At 32.4% G+C, this 17,487-nt stretch overlaps 1 long non-coding RNA gene across 1 annotated transcript in view; it reads left to right on the forward strand.

Moving 5' to 3' along the window:
* LOC107517492 overlaps positions 1 to 17,487 on the forward strand; it is a 35,083-nt gene that overhangs the window by 1,769 nt on the left and 15,827 nt on the right. The window contains exon 2 of the long non-coding RNA XR_001598535.2: positions 1,778 to 1,867. This is a non-coding gene — a long non-coding RNA (uncharacterized LOC107517492). The remainder of the gene's footprint in view (positions 1 to 1,777; positions 1,868 to 17,487) is intronic.

Genomic DNA, 17,487 nt, shown 5'->3' on the forward strand with positions numbered 1-17,487 from the left:
AAAAGGTTATTCATTAGTTCAAGGTTCTATTAATATAATTTTTCTGCCTTCTTGAATAAGAAGTAACGATGTTTTTGGTTCTATAATAGTGAGCTAGCTAATTGTTCATTTTCCTAATGTTAGCCCTTAAAAAATGTAATGAACATAGTGATGATATTGCTCCTTGCCCAGTTAAATAGAATAGAAGAGTATATTTGAAAGAGTTACAATCACAAAATTAGAAAAACTAGGTTCAAAACCGAACTATTGTGCCTGTATATGTCATTAAGAAAGTAATTTTAAACTTGTTTCTTATCTGTAAAGTGGGGGTAGTAATAATTGAACTCATCCTCTCAGCATGTTATGAGACTCAGATGTGACAGTATATGTGATCATGTACGTTTACATTTTAAAATAGAAGGTATTATTACCATTATTTTTACATTTTGATGCATTTACCTGTGAGTATATATGACCAGCTCCCCCTCCCTAAAGCACTAAAAGCTCTGAAATTTTATGTTTCTTTTTAGATGTTCACGTGCAATCCATGATATAAGCACACATCTCTAAATAATCATAAATTATATTAACATTGAATTTATAAATTAACTAACATTGAATTTAATATTGAATTTATAAATTATATAATGTTGAATTTATAAATTATATGAAGGCATTCGAAAGAAGGAAAATACTATAACATTTAAATATAAGTATTCAACACCATTGGATATTGAGACTTTAGGAAACTGAACCTATGTGCAATATTTTGATGATTCTTGATGAACTCTGCCTCCTCCACAGGCGTCCTTGTGTGGAGGAACCATCTGGCACCCAAAGAGATCCCAATGCTCACAATTTTGTAAGGCGTCTGAAGAGGTGGAAGCTCTGGTTTTCTGGGAGAGCAATGTATTTAGCTAGGGAATGTCCAAGGATGTAGAATTGATGAATTCCAAAGAGAGTGCTTCAGGGAGGAAATCAGACCTACCTGACAGCGAGATCTGGAGAGAGAAGGCAACTAGAAACAGTCTCACTTCAATAGCTGAGTCTTCAGGAGCCTCGGCGTAATCTAAGTAACCAAGTTATTGGGATAGGACTCCACCTCCCTTTCTCCACAGTGTACTTTAATGAGGTTTGCCTGACCAACTAATAGAAATTCTCCTGTAACCCACTGCAAACTTGATTGGTCTGAGGAGAAGAGAATTCCAGGGTAGCTTGGAGAAAAGACAGACCTTATTTATCCCCAGTCTTCTCCAGAGGAGCAGTGACCAGAGAGTTGTTCATTCACACTCTTTAAGAGTTTCACACTGCTTTTGAGTTTCACTGAAGTTACTTCAGTGGGAGGGGGTGGGTCTTGCAACAATGGGGGGAAGTGCAACAACAATGGCCACATGTTTTTAATCTGCACCTCTGTCATCAGAAGCAACAGTCAGCAATCAAAGCACTGATCCCCAATATTTCCAAGACAAGATGCTTTTGCCCATCCTATTTCCCTCAAGCTTATACGTGGAACATGTGCATAGTTATCTGTCATGATTAGAAGTGGGGAATAGGTAGCTGCGACTGTGGTAAGAGGTGAAATTGAACAAAATTAATCACAATTTACCAACCAAATCTTCCCCTGGAAGTTGAAAGCTTTTGACAGACTCCTGTTTTCCAAAATAGTTACAACAGATAAATTGTTCAATATAACTGTTGCCTAGATAGGGAGATAGGTCCATGGTCCTTCCTACTCTGCCATCATCCCAGAATCCTCTCTAAATATTTTTTAAAAGCCTCTTTTTTGTTTTATAACCAGGAATGTCTTTTTCACAAACCTGGGCGCTACCTCCTTGAAAAGTGAGCATCAAAAGAGAGTGTGCCTCCTTCTACAAGGTTCTATGGGAAGGTAAGAGCCTCTTCCAAGTTGTGAAACTCTTCCATCAAGAATATATGAGAAAACTTAATTTTCCTTTGGGCTAAACTAATTAGCAAACACAGGTGGCCTATGTTCTCTCTTTCACACCAGCACTTAAACCTTCCCTGTTCTTCTCTTCAGCAGAGTTGAGTTAATACTGAGCTATGGCCTCCCTACCCTATTTCAATAGCCTTGAACAAAGTCTTCCTTTTGTGTTTAATTTTGTCCAGTGCAATTTGTGCTTCAATACTAGAAAATATAAAGAGCTAGCACAGATCTGAAAAAAAAGGCAGCCAAATTTAAGTGGTAAAATAAACAATATATTGACATAATAAAAATCTAAAATGGCCAATAAACTTATAAAAGAGTTTTTATTGGCCATTTTAGATTGTTTATAATTCTAAGAAAAATAACAGATTTTTATCGTGGAATTGCAAATCATAACAACAATAAAACAGCAAACTTTAACAAATATTCAGGCTTGGCAAGGGAAATTCTCATATATTACTTGAGGGAGTGGATTTTTAGTGTATGTGTGTTTTAAGACTTGGTTGGTATCCATCACAATTTTAAATGGACATGCTTCTCTGTCCCAAGAATATAATTTCTAGTTATCTATCATAAAGAATTACTTATTAATTAGCTATTAAAAATAATAGAAATAATTTATTAGAATATTGCATGAGAAAGTACTTACATTTTAATGATGAAAAGAATGTTAAGTTTCAGAAGGAAGGTCTTTCCTACATGGAAAGATGACTGAATGGAAATATACTATGCAAACTGTTAAACATGGTGAATTTAAAGAATTAGCTATTACTATATTCTTTATACATTTTTATATTTTCCATACTTTATCTTACTTTTATAACAAACAATGTTAAAATGTTGTTAGGAAAAAAGTATATAATCAAATTAAAAATTTCTATATTGTATTGGCTCACATTGAAATATAAATTTTTGCTAAAGACTGTTTGCCATGACTTTGCAGTAAACTCCCAGAAATGAATGAATTCTCAGAGTGATTTAACATCTTAACTATGGCACTTGAAAAACAACACATCCCATACACTTTCTTTACCTCACCTCTGGGAAAAAAAGAGAGATGGCATACCCTCAAGATAACATTCAAATTTATTTTAATATTAGGATCATTGTTTTAAAAGATTTTTAAATCTCATCTTTGCTGCTTCTCCTTCTGAAGTCCTGTTATGCAGGCGGGGAAGTTTCCCACCAGCATGTACATTCTCAAGATTCAGACATGAGTAGCTTTTTTCTAAATATTGCATGTACCTTGGATGAAGCCTGGGTGTTTGTTTCATCTCTGGCATGGGCTGACTTTCATCTGCTTCTCTCTTCTGAGGCATAGTGATGCCTGCAGCCTGTAAAGCACAAGGCACATTATGGACACCCTGGTAAATACTAAATGATGATGATGGTAATGACAGAGCTGAGCCCTGTCTTTGCAGCTGTATAATTCCTCCCTTACATTGTATGCCTCCTCAGACAGCTGTCACAGCCTTGCTTTCAGAGGCAGAGAATCCTTGCCAAATTAAAGCTTGAGAGGAGCACATTACATCCTCATGTCATTGTGGGAATGTGAGATGTGAATGCCTACAGCTATACATGTCACTCAGAGACACATCTATTTGATAAATACTGTCTCAAAAGCCAATTCATATTGACTACCTGGCCAATTCAATCAATTATACGGATACCTGATCCAAAGAGTGAGTTTTGATGATGCCCAAATTAGGCCAATTCCAGGAAGAAAAAAAAACGCCCGGCCCATCTAAGACTGTTTAGTCAGCATAGTTTAATTGAATTGTATTAATTAAATAATCATGTGGTTTTAGATAACTATTTTAAACATGCTATTTAATGAATTTATTTATTGAAGGATTGAATATATGTATTATCATCAATATTAACATAAATTTTTAAGGAATTGATAATACTGATAATTGAGACTTATAATTTACTAGGCACCATATTAAGTATTTTCCATGCAATTTCTTGTTTAATATTCAAACAAAAACCCTCAAAAGGTAAGTTACTAGTACTGTACTTTTGTATACTTGGAAAAACCAAGGCCAAGAAAATGTAAGCAGTTTGCCATTGGTCACAAATAAGTAGAGGAGGAGTCCAATTCAGTTCCCTGTGATTCCATGGTTTTCATTAGTTTTGGGGGGGAATACTGTTAGAATAGAAAAAAACACCTTAACAGTAATATTACTCATTCACTTATGTATTTTAAAAATGTGTACTAAGTATCTCTTTTTCAAGGTCTAACAAGAAATAAGCATAACCAAAAAGTAAGAAATATTTCAAGTTTATGTGCTTCAGCTGGTAAATAAGAAAATATCCACATCCCATAATAAAAGAATAGTTTAAAACTACATAATGGAATATTCTTCAACCATTAAAATTGAGTATTACAAAGGCTAGTAAACTCAAAAACCTGACTATAACAGAGTAAGAAAAACCTTTGTGTGTAAACTAGCTGACTGCATGATGTTAAAAAAAAAAAAAAAAAAAAAAGACTGAATAGGAAATAAGACTGAAAAAATACAAGAAAATATGCTAGGTTGTAAAAATTATGGATATTTTTCTTTTATATTCCAGTAATTGCTAAAAATGTTTTACATTAATTTTATAATAGAAAACATTTTTAAAAAAGATTATCAATCAATTCAGATCAGTTTCTATATTCTAAATAGTGATTACATTAAACTATGATAACTAAGTTCAAATTAACCATATACTTTTTCTTCTCAAATAGCTAATTAATTCAGCAAAAATAAGTCAAGATTTATCAAGAGCTTTTACAAAATGGTACTTTGCTAACTCACTGGCCAGACTCATTTGCATGATCCATTTTCTTTGATCACACATTTCCAACTGTATGCTTGCCGAAAAGTTACTTTTTTAAAAGGGAGTTAATTTTAGAAATTTTCATTATGATTTATGTAATTTCTCATTTACATAGTTTACCATTGCTTTATGTTTTAATTAACTCACTGCCACTAGTGCATTGAAATGTAATTTTAGTGCACTCATTAAAAAAAAAGATCGTTTTCTGCACTTAGTCATGCAGCTATAAATTTCATTGTCTCCTTCATGAGATTAAGGAGTGTCCAATTAAGACAATGATTTTAATCCATGAATTCATGAGGCATTTCCTAAGCTTTTCTTGGTTTCTACTAAACTGCATAATAAACTAGATTGTAAAGGCAAGCCACATCTAGAGGAAAAATAATTATCGCCTTGTCTTGGGAATGGAAACAGATTCCTACAGAAGCTCCCCATAATGGGACATGGGGAGGGTGTGCTGTGAATCCTTGACAGTCACACAGTCAGGCCTCTGGAGAAGTGCTCTGGAGGCTAATAGGGCAGATAACGGTGGATAGGAAGGTATTTGTGAGGGAAGGGATCTGTCAAAACTTCATCTCTGTAGTAAATCATTTTCTTTAAAAGTATTTTGTTCTATCTTTAACTGCTGGTGACTTTTGATATTAATTCCAATCTAAACAACATCTACAGTAAAGCTTTTAAACTAGAAATGCTTGCTTAAATTAAGCATTTAGACTATGTAAGAAGGCATTTTATTAAAGTTTAAAACATACTGTTCTTGACTTCACAGGATGAGGTTGAAGTCCATCTATTTATCTACCCATCCACCCATCTGTCTGCCTCTCTCTCTTCTATCTCTATCTACCTATCTATCATCTATCTATCTATCTATCTATCTATCTATCTATCTATCTATCAATCAATCAATCTATCTATCATCTATCTATCATCTATCTAGTCGCTATTTGCCCTGAGTGTTCTGTTACTCTCCCCCTTTATATATTGAAGGGAAATATTTCTTCTTTGCTAAAAAATCATTATAGTTCATGATAGGTATTATTTATCTTTTCTTCAAACTTTCAGCTATTAATTTTCTTTAAAAATTATTTTTAAAAATGTCTACATTAATTTATTTTCTCAATTGCACATATCAAAACAAAGATTTAAATTTATTTCCATTGTTTCCTTTCATAATCTTTAAAATACACAAACATAAAGATATTGCATTTTAAGAATAGTTTTTTGGAAAAATAATTTTGTTTTGCTATTGTAAGGTCTGACTATTATCATAAATATTGCTATGAGGAAATTAATAGAGGCTGAATGCTTTATAAACATAGTAGACAGATTTATCATTCTATTCAGAGATGATAGTTTATACTGTCCTACTGCTGATTTAAAATGCAGTGGTTGGAAATGTAGGCAGAGACAAAATTGAGTTATATCAAGGTGCTGTGTGTCACTGTGCTAGTCAGGGTATCTAATGTAATTTGTCTGTTATAGTGTTTATGGAACATTCCATCTGGCACAATAGACCTCTAGACCTATAGACAGAAGGTGTTGGCATATTAAAGATGCAAGCATCCCATACATGACTATCTACCCATTTATAATTTCAGCAGAAAGGAAGACAATCATTAGAAAACAATGAAGAGATTAGCAAACTCAGACATTTAATTCAGATATATTTTAGAAGACTGCTATATCATAATACATCAAAATATTTTAACTTAATAGGAAGTAGGATATTATTATGAAGCTAAAAGCAAATAAATTCCAGAGACCTTTTTCCTTTTCTATTCATGGTAATCATACCTTTTCTTTGCTTGGCTGATTTTTATCTTAAACCAAAATTTAAAGCAAAAATTGCAACGTCACAACAAAGTACGTTAACAGAACAAATTTTCAGGCAAAGTCCAAGAGACAGAAACATTTTATTACAGATCCAGCTTTCTGATTAAAAACAAACAAAAAAATTACTAAATGGTTTGTGATTATATTTCATGGATCTTTAAACAAATTGCAGTGAATGCTGTCTTACATACATTCCCACCATTTAACTTGACACAATTTTTTAAAATAATAACTTCTAGGGTGTTTATATAGAATTGAAAGGAGAGGATGCCATCATTCCATTGAATATAACAATATATGTTAAGTTGTAAAGATTATGGGTTTTTATCTTTTATGTTTCAGTAATTGCTAAAAATGTGTTACATTAATTTTATAATAGAATACATTTAAAAAAGAGATCCATTATCAATCAAATCAGATCAGTTTCTGTATGCTAAATAGTGGTCACATTAAACTGTGATAACTGAAGTTTAAATTAATCATATATTTTTTCTTTCCTAAATAGCTAATTCAGTAAAAATAAGTCAAGATTTATCAAAGGAGTTTTTACAAAATGATTCTTTGCTAATTCTTTGGCCAGATTTATTTGCATGATAGATTTTCTTTGATCACACATTTCCAACAGCATGCTTACTGGGATTGCACATTTAATTTTTCTCTATTAAGCTGCCCTCTTCTGCCCTATATATTTTGAAAAGCATTGCTCTAAGTACTCTACACACCAGGAGAAACACTGGGTTTACAAAACAACTAGTGACGGTGATCCTGCTGACTCTGTGTTGGTTCTATCTCTTTCCCTAGAAAATTCTAGTTGTATGGTAGCACACACACACAAAATAACAGCATTTAGCATTAGTTAAGCACTGATAGTATGCACAGCCCACACTAAATGGTTTCAATGATAATTTCATTTCATAGTTATTCATTCTTAATTACTGGGAAGCATTGCAGACTTTAGGAGTGAGCACACCTGGGTTTGAATTTTGAATTTTTTTACAAGATTCAAACATAATCTTGAGTTTTGCAATCTAATTATTAGGATTGCTCCTTTGGGAATAATGTCTGCACTGCAGAATTTGGTGATAAGTAAAAGAAAAAAAACACCCATGAAGTGACTTAGCACATGATAAGTGGTCAGTTTTCTCATTTTTATTATATACAAACAAAATACACATACATGCCCCATTTACCCTGTCCTTCTTGCCATGCCGATTTGTTGTAATTATTTTTGTTGTTTTAATACTTTAAATATAAATAGATTTACATTCATTATAGTACTTTTTTTCACACATTCTGGGTTTTTTTCTCATTTTGTCAAAGAATGTTCTACCATTCTCTCATGAATCAAGCCTTTTCTGTAACACGTTACTTACTCCACTGCAACCCCTCTTCATTTTGTGTTCTCGCTAACTGTTTTGAACCTATATTGATTGGTGAAAGATGTGCAAGCGATAGTGATAGACATGACCCAAATAAATAAGGGAACCATACAATGCTGGTTATTTAAATGCTAGTTTTACACGGAGGTTGTTGAGGAAACCGCTGGTAAAGATCAGTCAGCACATAGGGATAGGTATGCATCCTTTGACATTATGAAGGCATCATAAGCTTCATTGCAGAAACGAGTTCTGAAGGTAGGTCATGACTTTAGAGTCTTAAACAGAATGAAAGATAATTGGTAAAACAATTCTGAGAACACAGCTCCACTGTAACTGGACTATGATAATATTACATAGCGCTAATTTTGGTAATGTTCCTATGTTCAGAAATGTATCTTCCAAACTAAACAGAGTCAGATATGGATTCCTTTTCCTTCAGTCAACTTGCAACTGCAAAGAAGTCATAAGTGGAAAAGGTAGCAATGGAACCGTACTCATATCCTTAGGATATGAATGTCATTAAGAACTTGAAGCTGAACCAATGCATACAGAGCCATGTAAAATAATTAAATTACTTCCTAGTATGGCAATGAAATTTATATGACCACCTGCCCCCACAGGTAACTAAGTTATCTTGCGATCTGGGGCTTTCTTCATACATCTACTGTTGAAATGATTTGTTTCAATTAAAGCAGGGACTGTTAACTTATTTATATGCTTTTCTGTAGCAAGTAGCACCCTGCCTGGTACAGAATAATAAGTCTTTAAGAAGTATTTTGAACCGAATTAAAAATAGTAAAATAGACTATAGAAATTGAGATTCTCTGACCCAAATAAGAAAAATGAAATGTTAAAATATAGGATTTCTATTAGAATGTTATACCATATAAAATATTTTATTTCTTAATATTGGAGGATTTTTCTCCACTTCTGCTAAATCAGGATAAAATGGTTTACCATTACACCAATAAGGATTTTCATAAATTACATAAGTACTTCTTGACCAAAATATATGAGAATAGAACACATGCAGTAAAGATATGGGGAAACTTTTCTTAGAGTTAAAAAAAAAAACAAACATATACATGTACATAAACACATATATAAAGATTGTTTAGGCACGGTGTAACATTTTCTAGGGAAAAATAAAATGACCGATTTCTTTTTAAATAATAGTAACCATACTTAAATGACTTAGAAGGTTAAATATAATATAAAATCATATGTACCCTCCAAAGTCACACCATCAAAGACAGCCACTAGGTCAGGTTCCATCATATTGTTCAGTTGCACACTTTGGAATTCCAAGTTCTATTCATGGACTTATTCCTTCTTTTCTTCATTACTATCTTGCTTTACTCATGATATGATCCTCATCACTGTATATGACATATGGTATTGGTTCACCTTAAATTTGAAAATTAGTGATCCTTAAGCTATGCTCAAATTACATATGCATTCTGTTTGAAATGTAAAATATTTTTAAAATTAGTAATTTTTAAAAGTATTGTAGTAAATTTTTATAAATTTTACCTAAAAATCTTATATATCTTTAATCTTATTAGTGATATTTGACAACATTAAGTTACATAGAAGATCTTCAGTGACAAAAATAGTTTAACTTTTACCTCAGAATTTCCTATGCAATAATTTAAATCATGCATTCATTTAAAAATATTTATTCACTGCTTACTATCTAAAAAATATTGTGCGAGGCAGTAGAAATACAACATTAAAAAAAGGCAAGCAGCCTCTACTTTTCTGGAGCTTATTAGAAGAAAATATAGAATAGTTTGGTTCATCTCTGAATAGCATAAGATTTTTTAAACACACAAAAATACATGAAGAACACAAAGGAAAAAATTGAGAAAATAGACCACAGTAAAATTATGAAGTCTGTTAATTAAAATGCAGTATTTAAGGACTGTAAAGGAAAGCCATTTAATGGAAGAAGATATTTGCACCATGTTTAACTGACAAAAGATTTGTTTCCAGAATTGAGGAATAATTACTGCAAATTAGTAGGAAGATAGAGTAATTCAACTTGTTAAATGGGCATAAGAGTTGAACAAATTCTTCAAAAAAGGAGAGATATAAATTACCATTAAATATATGGAAATGTGTGCAACCTCATTAATGATTAGAACACTGCAGAAAATCCACGATAAATTACTATGTCAAAGACACAAGATTGGCAAAAACTAAAAATTCTGAAATACTTAGCGTTGGCGAGTACATAAAGCAACGGGTAGTCTTGCACACTATTTCTCGAAAATGTGTTCTATCTCTAGTCCAGCATTCGTCAAACAGAAGCTATTTCACACCTGCACAAGGAGATATGTATATGATATTTGTAATATCACTATTTTTAAAAGGAAAAAAATATATAGAAATATCCTAAAGTTCTTTCAACAGTAAAATGGATATGTAAAGCATGAAATAGTCACAAAAAAGAATATCATATGGCAGTGAAAGTCAGTCATAGCTACTTTACCAATAAAAGTTTAAGTAAAAAAAGCAATAACGTAAAACATGATTCCATGATTCTATTTATATATGTCTTTTAAAATGGAATTAAGCAATTAATTGTTCAAAGTTGCATATATATGTAGAAAACTTTTAAAACATTATTAACAAAACAGTCAGAAAAGTGGTGACGTTTGATGGGGGGTCAGGGGAGTAAGAGAACAAGATTGGGAAGGTTACTCAGAGATATTCAATGGTGTTGGTAATGGTATAATGATTAAAGGGTACACCGATGTTTGTTATTATTTATATTATGAACATACATTATGCACACTCTTTTCTAAGATATATCTGACAATTTTAAAATGCTTTTTAAAAATTTACACAAATAAGTTGATATTTGATTTAAAAAATCACTTGGGAAGCTACTGGGATTTTTTAGGAAAGAAGTGATAGTATCTTGTCCTAGTGGAGACAGAAAAGAATACTTGACTAGAGAATTATAACAAGTATAATTTTTGAATGACAGTATTTGTTTTAATATTGTGATCAAATAAGACTAGTTTTCTAGAATGAGTCTCAGTTTGTGACCTTGTCCAACTTAGTGGATATGGGGGCCATTTATAGAAAAAAGAAAGTCGATTTAGGAAAGTATTTTTAATCATGTAGATCAAATACCTTGGACTAAATATGTGTATGTGTTGTGTGTATGTGTGTGTGTGTGTATGTGTGTGTGTGTGTATGTGTGTGTATTTAGCTCAGTGAATATTTGCTGAAGAAATGAGATTATAGTTTTTGAGCAAATATGATGTTTCTCATCTATAGTTAGAACTGCCAATCTTAATAATTTTAATAACACAAAATACTTTCGTGAGGAGTCCATAGTGTGTAATTGTTTGCATGAACGTTCAAATAAACATATGCAAATATATACTTGTGTCAATTACCAATTAATTTCCTAACTCCAAATTTACTCTTTTTTGCGCTGCTTTGAGGTACTGTACCTGGACCCTGGAAACATTTCTTCTTTGCAGCTAGACCAGTGTTCAGGTTTGTGAGATGGCACTGGAGGGACACTACTGAGGAAGTGACCTCTTTTCCAGCGTGCTTTGCTCTTCCTGCTGCTGCAGCACTTGGCTGATGTGCAGGACACTCACTGGCACTCACCCGCAAATGAATTGCGGTGGTTCCCCAGAGGGTGGTTTTCTAGAGTGTTAGTGCTGCCCCTAAAAAGCAGCTTTTCAGTGGCTCTCACCAGTACCCTAACTGACAGTTTCCTACCTTCCAGCCCCATCCTGCATCACCTTGGCAAATTTCTCTGCCGTTCAGTGCACTAAAGCTACCTTTTTCCAACGAAGTCTGAATTTCAACTTTGGTTGGGTGCAGGGAACATATTTCAAATGTGTTTCTTAGTTGAGTACTTGGTTTAATCTCTGGAGGTAGTGGCTGCTTCCTAAGTCCCCTATTCTTGAATTCTTTAGAATTCTCTTTATTTCTTAGTAGTCAGTCTCCTGTTGTCATTTAATAATACTTTACATTTCAACCTTTCTTATTCAATTTACTGTGTGATTTTCTATCTCCTTACTGGACCCCAACTGATACAAAGATCAAATCTCTTTTTGTGATAAGTGCCCTATAATTTTTCAAAAACTATCTGACCTATATCCACTTCTATATTAATTTGTAGTCTAAATCCCCTCTAATCAAAGGCTAACCTAGAATTTTGTTTGAATACTATTTGTTTTCCTTTATTTCTAAAGGATCAGGCTTTGTACCTTTTACGTGACTCTGGAGGTTTTCTCTGACCTCTGGTGGTAGGCTAATTGCCTCTGAAGAGCCCTTCTGAAAGGCAGAAAAGCCACAGTTTCTACTGAATATGCTTGTAGATAAAAAAAGCTTCATGTTCTCTTTGAACAGTGAAAATAAATAATGAAATATAAATTTTAAAAGCCAATATATTTCAGCAAATGATATATTTGTGTGCCACAGAGAATAAATGACTTCAATAATCACATATAGATGCTGCTGGAATCACAATATTTTCTTTTTACAAATCAGACTTTAGTCCAGGAGATAAATAAACTACTCGCCATCTACCATTTTTGCCTTCATTTGCCACTGTGTTTCTGCTCATTGAAAATGAAAGGCCCCCTTTCTTTTCCCTAAATGATTAATGGCACATGCTAATCAAGTCTCTTTCTGCATAGTTCATTGCATGTATGAGAAATATTGTCAGAAACTAAATGAACCTTTCAGAGTTGACTGATTTCTCCCAATTTTTGTGATTTTACCCAGCATCTAACTGACAATATTATTTTAAAAATCAAAGAAGAAAACTTGCACCAGGGTTTTGATTCTGATCCACATTCCATAAGGCAGAAAAAAACATAATCTAAGTAAGTTGTATCCAGAATTTACTTGATAAAATCTCTTGCCTTTGTATGGCCTTATCAAAATATATTTAAAAAGCAACTTAAAAATTTTCTTTTATTATCGTTGTTCCACTTTCTGATTAAGTCAAACATGAATAAGCTATATTTTATCCAATGTACTCCTCTTCTAAATTTATCATACCATTTAAACAACAGAAGATATTTGCTGACAAATATTTTAAATCTAATACACATTAATTTTAAATAGAGGGTGAGATGTTGAGGATGTTATTCAATTTTGTAAACATGTCTAATTTGAAAGGTTAAACATCATTTTAAAAAATTCACAGAGCACATGTATATTGACTGATAGTTATGACTATTTCATTCATATCTTGCATATATATATTTGTCTTTATATAAATACATACGAAACACACACAAGGTATATACATATTTTATTAAGGATCACTAAAAGAATAAAAATAAAGTAAAATCACATATGTCAAACATTGATATATAAAGTAAATTGAAATCTTGGGACCATGGAGTTTTTGGAGTCCAATTTGTAATGAACCATGAATGTTTTTTTGTTTTGTTTTGTTTTGTTTTAATCCAAGACAGAGGTACCTCTCATTACCTCTGAAAATCCATTCTATTGCAGCACAGTATTTAGAAAAGTTTAGGTCTTCAAGACTAGAGAGTCTGAGTTGCTTTGGTCTCAGCACTTTGGATGTCAGTATCTTCCTTTATAAATCAGAGACAATAATACCCAACTCAAAACTGTTGGATGGACTAAATTAGGTGATGCAAGGAAAATCAAAATTTCTAATCACAAAATAGGTAATTTTCTTTCTCTACTATAGCCCCAGCATTTAACGAAAATACAGAACAGGATGGAAAGTACCAGGCCATGGAAAGTACCAGGCCTAGGCCATTATGTTATCTTTTTCATTTTAAGGTCCATCTAGGGAATGCTTACCTGGCTGAGATTTTAACTATGCCCTACTCTTCATCAATAGTTGGCGGTGAATTTTTGATCCCCGTGTGCCTGTGAGCCCTGGCATATTAGGAAGGGATTGGTGAAATAGATGGAAACATAGGTCACTTTTGGATTGGTACTATTTCACTAAATATTATTAAAGTACAATCAACATCTGGAAAAATCCACAGGTTGTTGTATTTTCACACTGAACACACTCATGAAACCCGCACAACGTCCAGGGAACAAATATCATGTGCACTCTGGAAGGCCCCATTTGCTCCTCCCAGTCACTACCCCTTATCCTCAACCACTTCCTGGATTTTAATAGCAGAGATTAATTTTGAGAATATATTTCAGTTTTAAGCCACTTTTTAGTTCTTCAATCATTCAGGATTTTTATTCAATCCATATTTATTTAGTAACTTAATGGCACAAGAATTAATATAGGCTATCTGATAGCAAGTGAAATAGATATTAATCTCTGCCCTCATGGAGCTTAAGATCTAATATGAGTTAAAAATGATGAAATAAAAAAAATCTAATCTAATAATGTGAACATAGTGAGCCAAAATCCAAATTTATTTTCTAAAAGAAGGATACCTGCAAATTACTAGTAATTTGTCGTTCTCTGGACCAGCAGTTGATTATGTTTCACACAAAAGACTTTATATTTAGGCATAACCTCTCTAAATTCTATTCAAGTTTCTATACTAAACTTAAAAACCTTCATGAACAAATAAGAAAGACTTTTAATAAAGTATAAACATAATTGGAGTATTAAGAGAACAGAGGAAAGAATAGTATTAAGTCATTTTTCTTTAGCTCAAGAATCTAGTTATATTCTAAAAAAATACTAGCTCCATGAGAAGTTGGAGCTAGAATTCTTCAGAAAAATATTTTGAGGTCATAAAATTTTTAAAATAGTGGGTGATACAGTTATACAAAAGTGTTTTATTTTTAATAAATGATGAGATTTCTCATAGTCTTTAATATGTTCGTGTTATTTCTCATTATCCAAAGGCATGGGATTATAGTATGTATCCCTTTCCAAACATACTAAATCACAGAACAACTTTTCTTCATGAATCATCTTACTATATGAGAAAGATAATGTAGCATGACAAATAAGAAAGGGTTTTGGTTTTTTGACAGTTCTGTATTTGAATATGTTACATAGAGTTAGGAAATTGACATCTCTGAACTTTAATTATCTCATCAGTAAAATGGAATTAATTATATATACCACATAGAATTGTTATCAAAATCAAATAAGATACCACATATAACATGTTTTGTATATCAATTTTCAAGGAGGAAACACATTTGTGTGTATGTTATGTGTAAAAATAAACAGATAGACAAAAATAGTGAAGAAGATAGAATCTCCATTGTGTGCAAAGAAACCTGGTTTAGATCAGAAACAAAGAAATCTGTTCACATGGCATAACTTGAAAAGCACAAAACCAAATGGTAGGTTCCCCTCTCTTATTTTGTTTAGTCTTCATTCAAACCTCTCCACTCCATTGGTGCTCTCCTGGTGCCCACCCCAAGATGTGTCCTCTGTGACCATGTTTTTCCCCTCAAACATCTACCAAACATGCTCTGATCTTTTGTTATCAACTGGGAATTAAGGAGCTCATTGCCAATAAAATATTTAATGATAATTTCTTAACTCAAGGATATATTTAATTTAAAAGAAAATTCATGAAGATACAAAAAAATATTAAAGACACAATATAATGAAGCTCTACTGGAAAAATGAAAGATGTCATTTTGAGGATTGAGAGATTTTTTGAGATTTTTCTTTTGTCTTCCCCATCGACCTACTGGCTAGGATTATAAACACAGCTTTCTGGATATATGTAATTCTTGTTTACTTTTTAAAGCAAAACCCTTGGCATATTCCAAAGATCCAAGTAAAAGCAAAATCTCACTTTGTCCTCAACACTCACTTTTTATTAGCAGATTAGTGTCCTCTACCATCCTTGCTCTTACCCTCTCACCCACCATTCAAATCTCAGAGATTTCAACAGAGTGAGTACATCCAATTTCAGGAAGGTATCTATGATGAGTGGGCATCACCTAATCTAAACATTAACTTTCTTTTCTTTTTTGAACAGGGTATTTATTTAAAATGTCACACCCTCATAAAATATCTAGTTTTATGAGAAATAACATTTATTCCAAAATGACAGAATATCTTTAAATAGGCTCAAATTATATCAATCTTGTATACTTTCTGAATTTTAAATTACATGATACAGCAGAATACAATATATAGACATTTCCATGTGCTTGATTTTCTTTTTTTCTTGTTTAATATTCGCCTATTTAACATCAAATGTTAAAATGTTGCTTAGTGGAAATGGCAGATAATCACAAGGAAAAAAATCCTGTGGGAGTTAGCAAAATTCCTGAATATGAATAATAATGCTTGCTATTTATAAAGCACCTTTCTTCTCAAAAACTCAAATTGCTTTGATTGTGTTATTCTACTATATCTCTCTCTCCTTGTAGTAAGTAGAGTGCAATACTGCCTATTCATTTGTTGAATTAGACTATAGAAAAGAGATGATTTTAGTGCCCTGGAATTTAAAGGTGAATAGCACACACGATATTAGAATTCAGGTATCTGAATTGACCCTCACTTTTTTGCTAGGTTGAATAGGCCTTATTTCATTCATTGACAGTTAAGCTTTAACTCCATTACAGCATCTAGAGATGGCACATTAACCCAGCAGGATGTTATTATTTTAATGCCATGCACAATTTCATAATAGCAAAACACAATTTTTATTTCCAATGTAATTTTTTTCTTGAGCCTTCAGACTAGGGATATAAAAAATACCATGCGTTTCTTTTTTGAAAAACCAGATATGACAAATAAAGGAAGGGAAACCTCTTTTGATGATAAAAATAAATGAGTGGTATTCTATTTTAAAGGAAGCCATATGGAATTATTCTCGTGAAACAGAATCTCAGTAAGGTAGAAAATGGAAGAATATTCAGAGGTTTTTATTCTACTACATTATGGCATATTTAGTACAGATATTATTAGTGGGGTGCTGACACGTGTTTAACAACAGCTTGTGATCAGTGATTAGAGATTTGAAGCAAGGATCCTAGTGGAGTTAAACATGTACAAATGCAAGAATAAATGCCATTCCTTTGATGACATTTACTTTCAACAATAACTTCTTGATCTTCTCCTGTTCTGCTCTTTTATACTCTTGAAAGAACTCCAAGGCTCATGGCCTATCAAATCCACCAAGAAAATAGGCAAGTCAACATGGCATCATGTGCTTTTCATAGTCTATTTATGTGAAGAAATCAAGAAATGAAGAATTTTATTCTCCTCTCTCAGGCATAAAGTTTCTGATGCTTTAAGAACAGAGGCAAGTTGAAGAAATTCTGGTTCTTAAAATGGTGCTAATTTTAAAAGAAAGCCATGAATACTCATTTTTCTTATGGTAATTTAAAATACAACAATTTTTACCTTGTACCTGTTTTGCCTCTGTCTTAAAAAAAAAATGGTTTCTTTGCTATTGGTAAATTATAGCCTTTCTATTAATATTTCAACTCTTTGGTGCTATTGACCTTCCTCCTCACCTTTTTTATATCCAGTATTTCCTATCCCTCTTAATTTCTCCTCGTCTTTTATTAGACTTAGCTTGAATATAATCATCTCAGTGAAATTTTCCA

Source organism: Rousettus aegyptiacus, unplaced genomic scaffold (genome assembly GCF_014176215.1).
Source record: "Rousettus aegyptiacus isolate mRouAeg1 unplaced genomic scaffold, mRouAeg1.p scaffold_m13_p_4, whole genome shotgun sequence".
In the NCBI taxonomy this organism is placed as follows: Eukaryota; Metazoa; Chordata; class Mammalia; order Chiroptera; family Pteropodidae; genus Rousettus; species Rousettus aegyptiacus.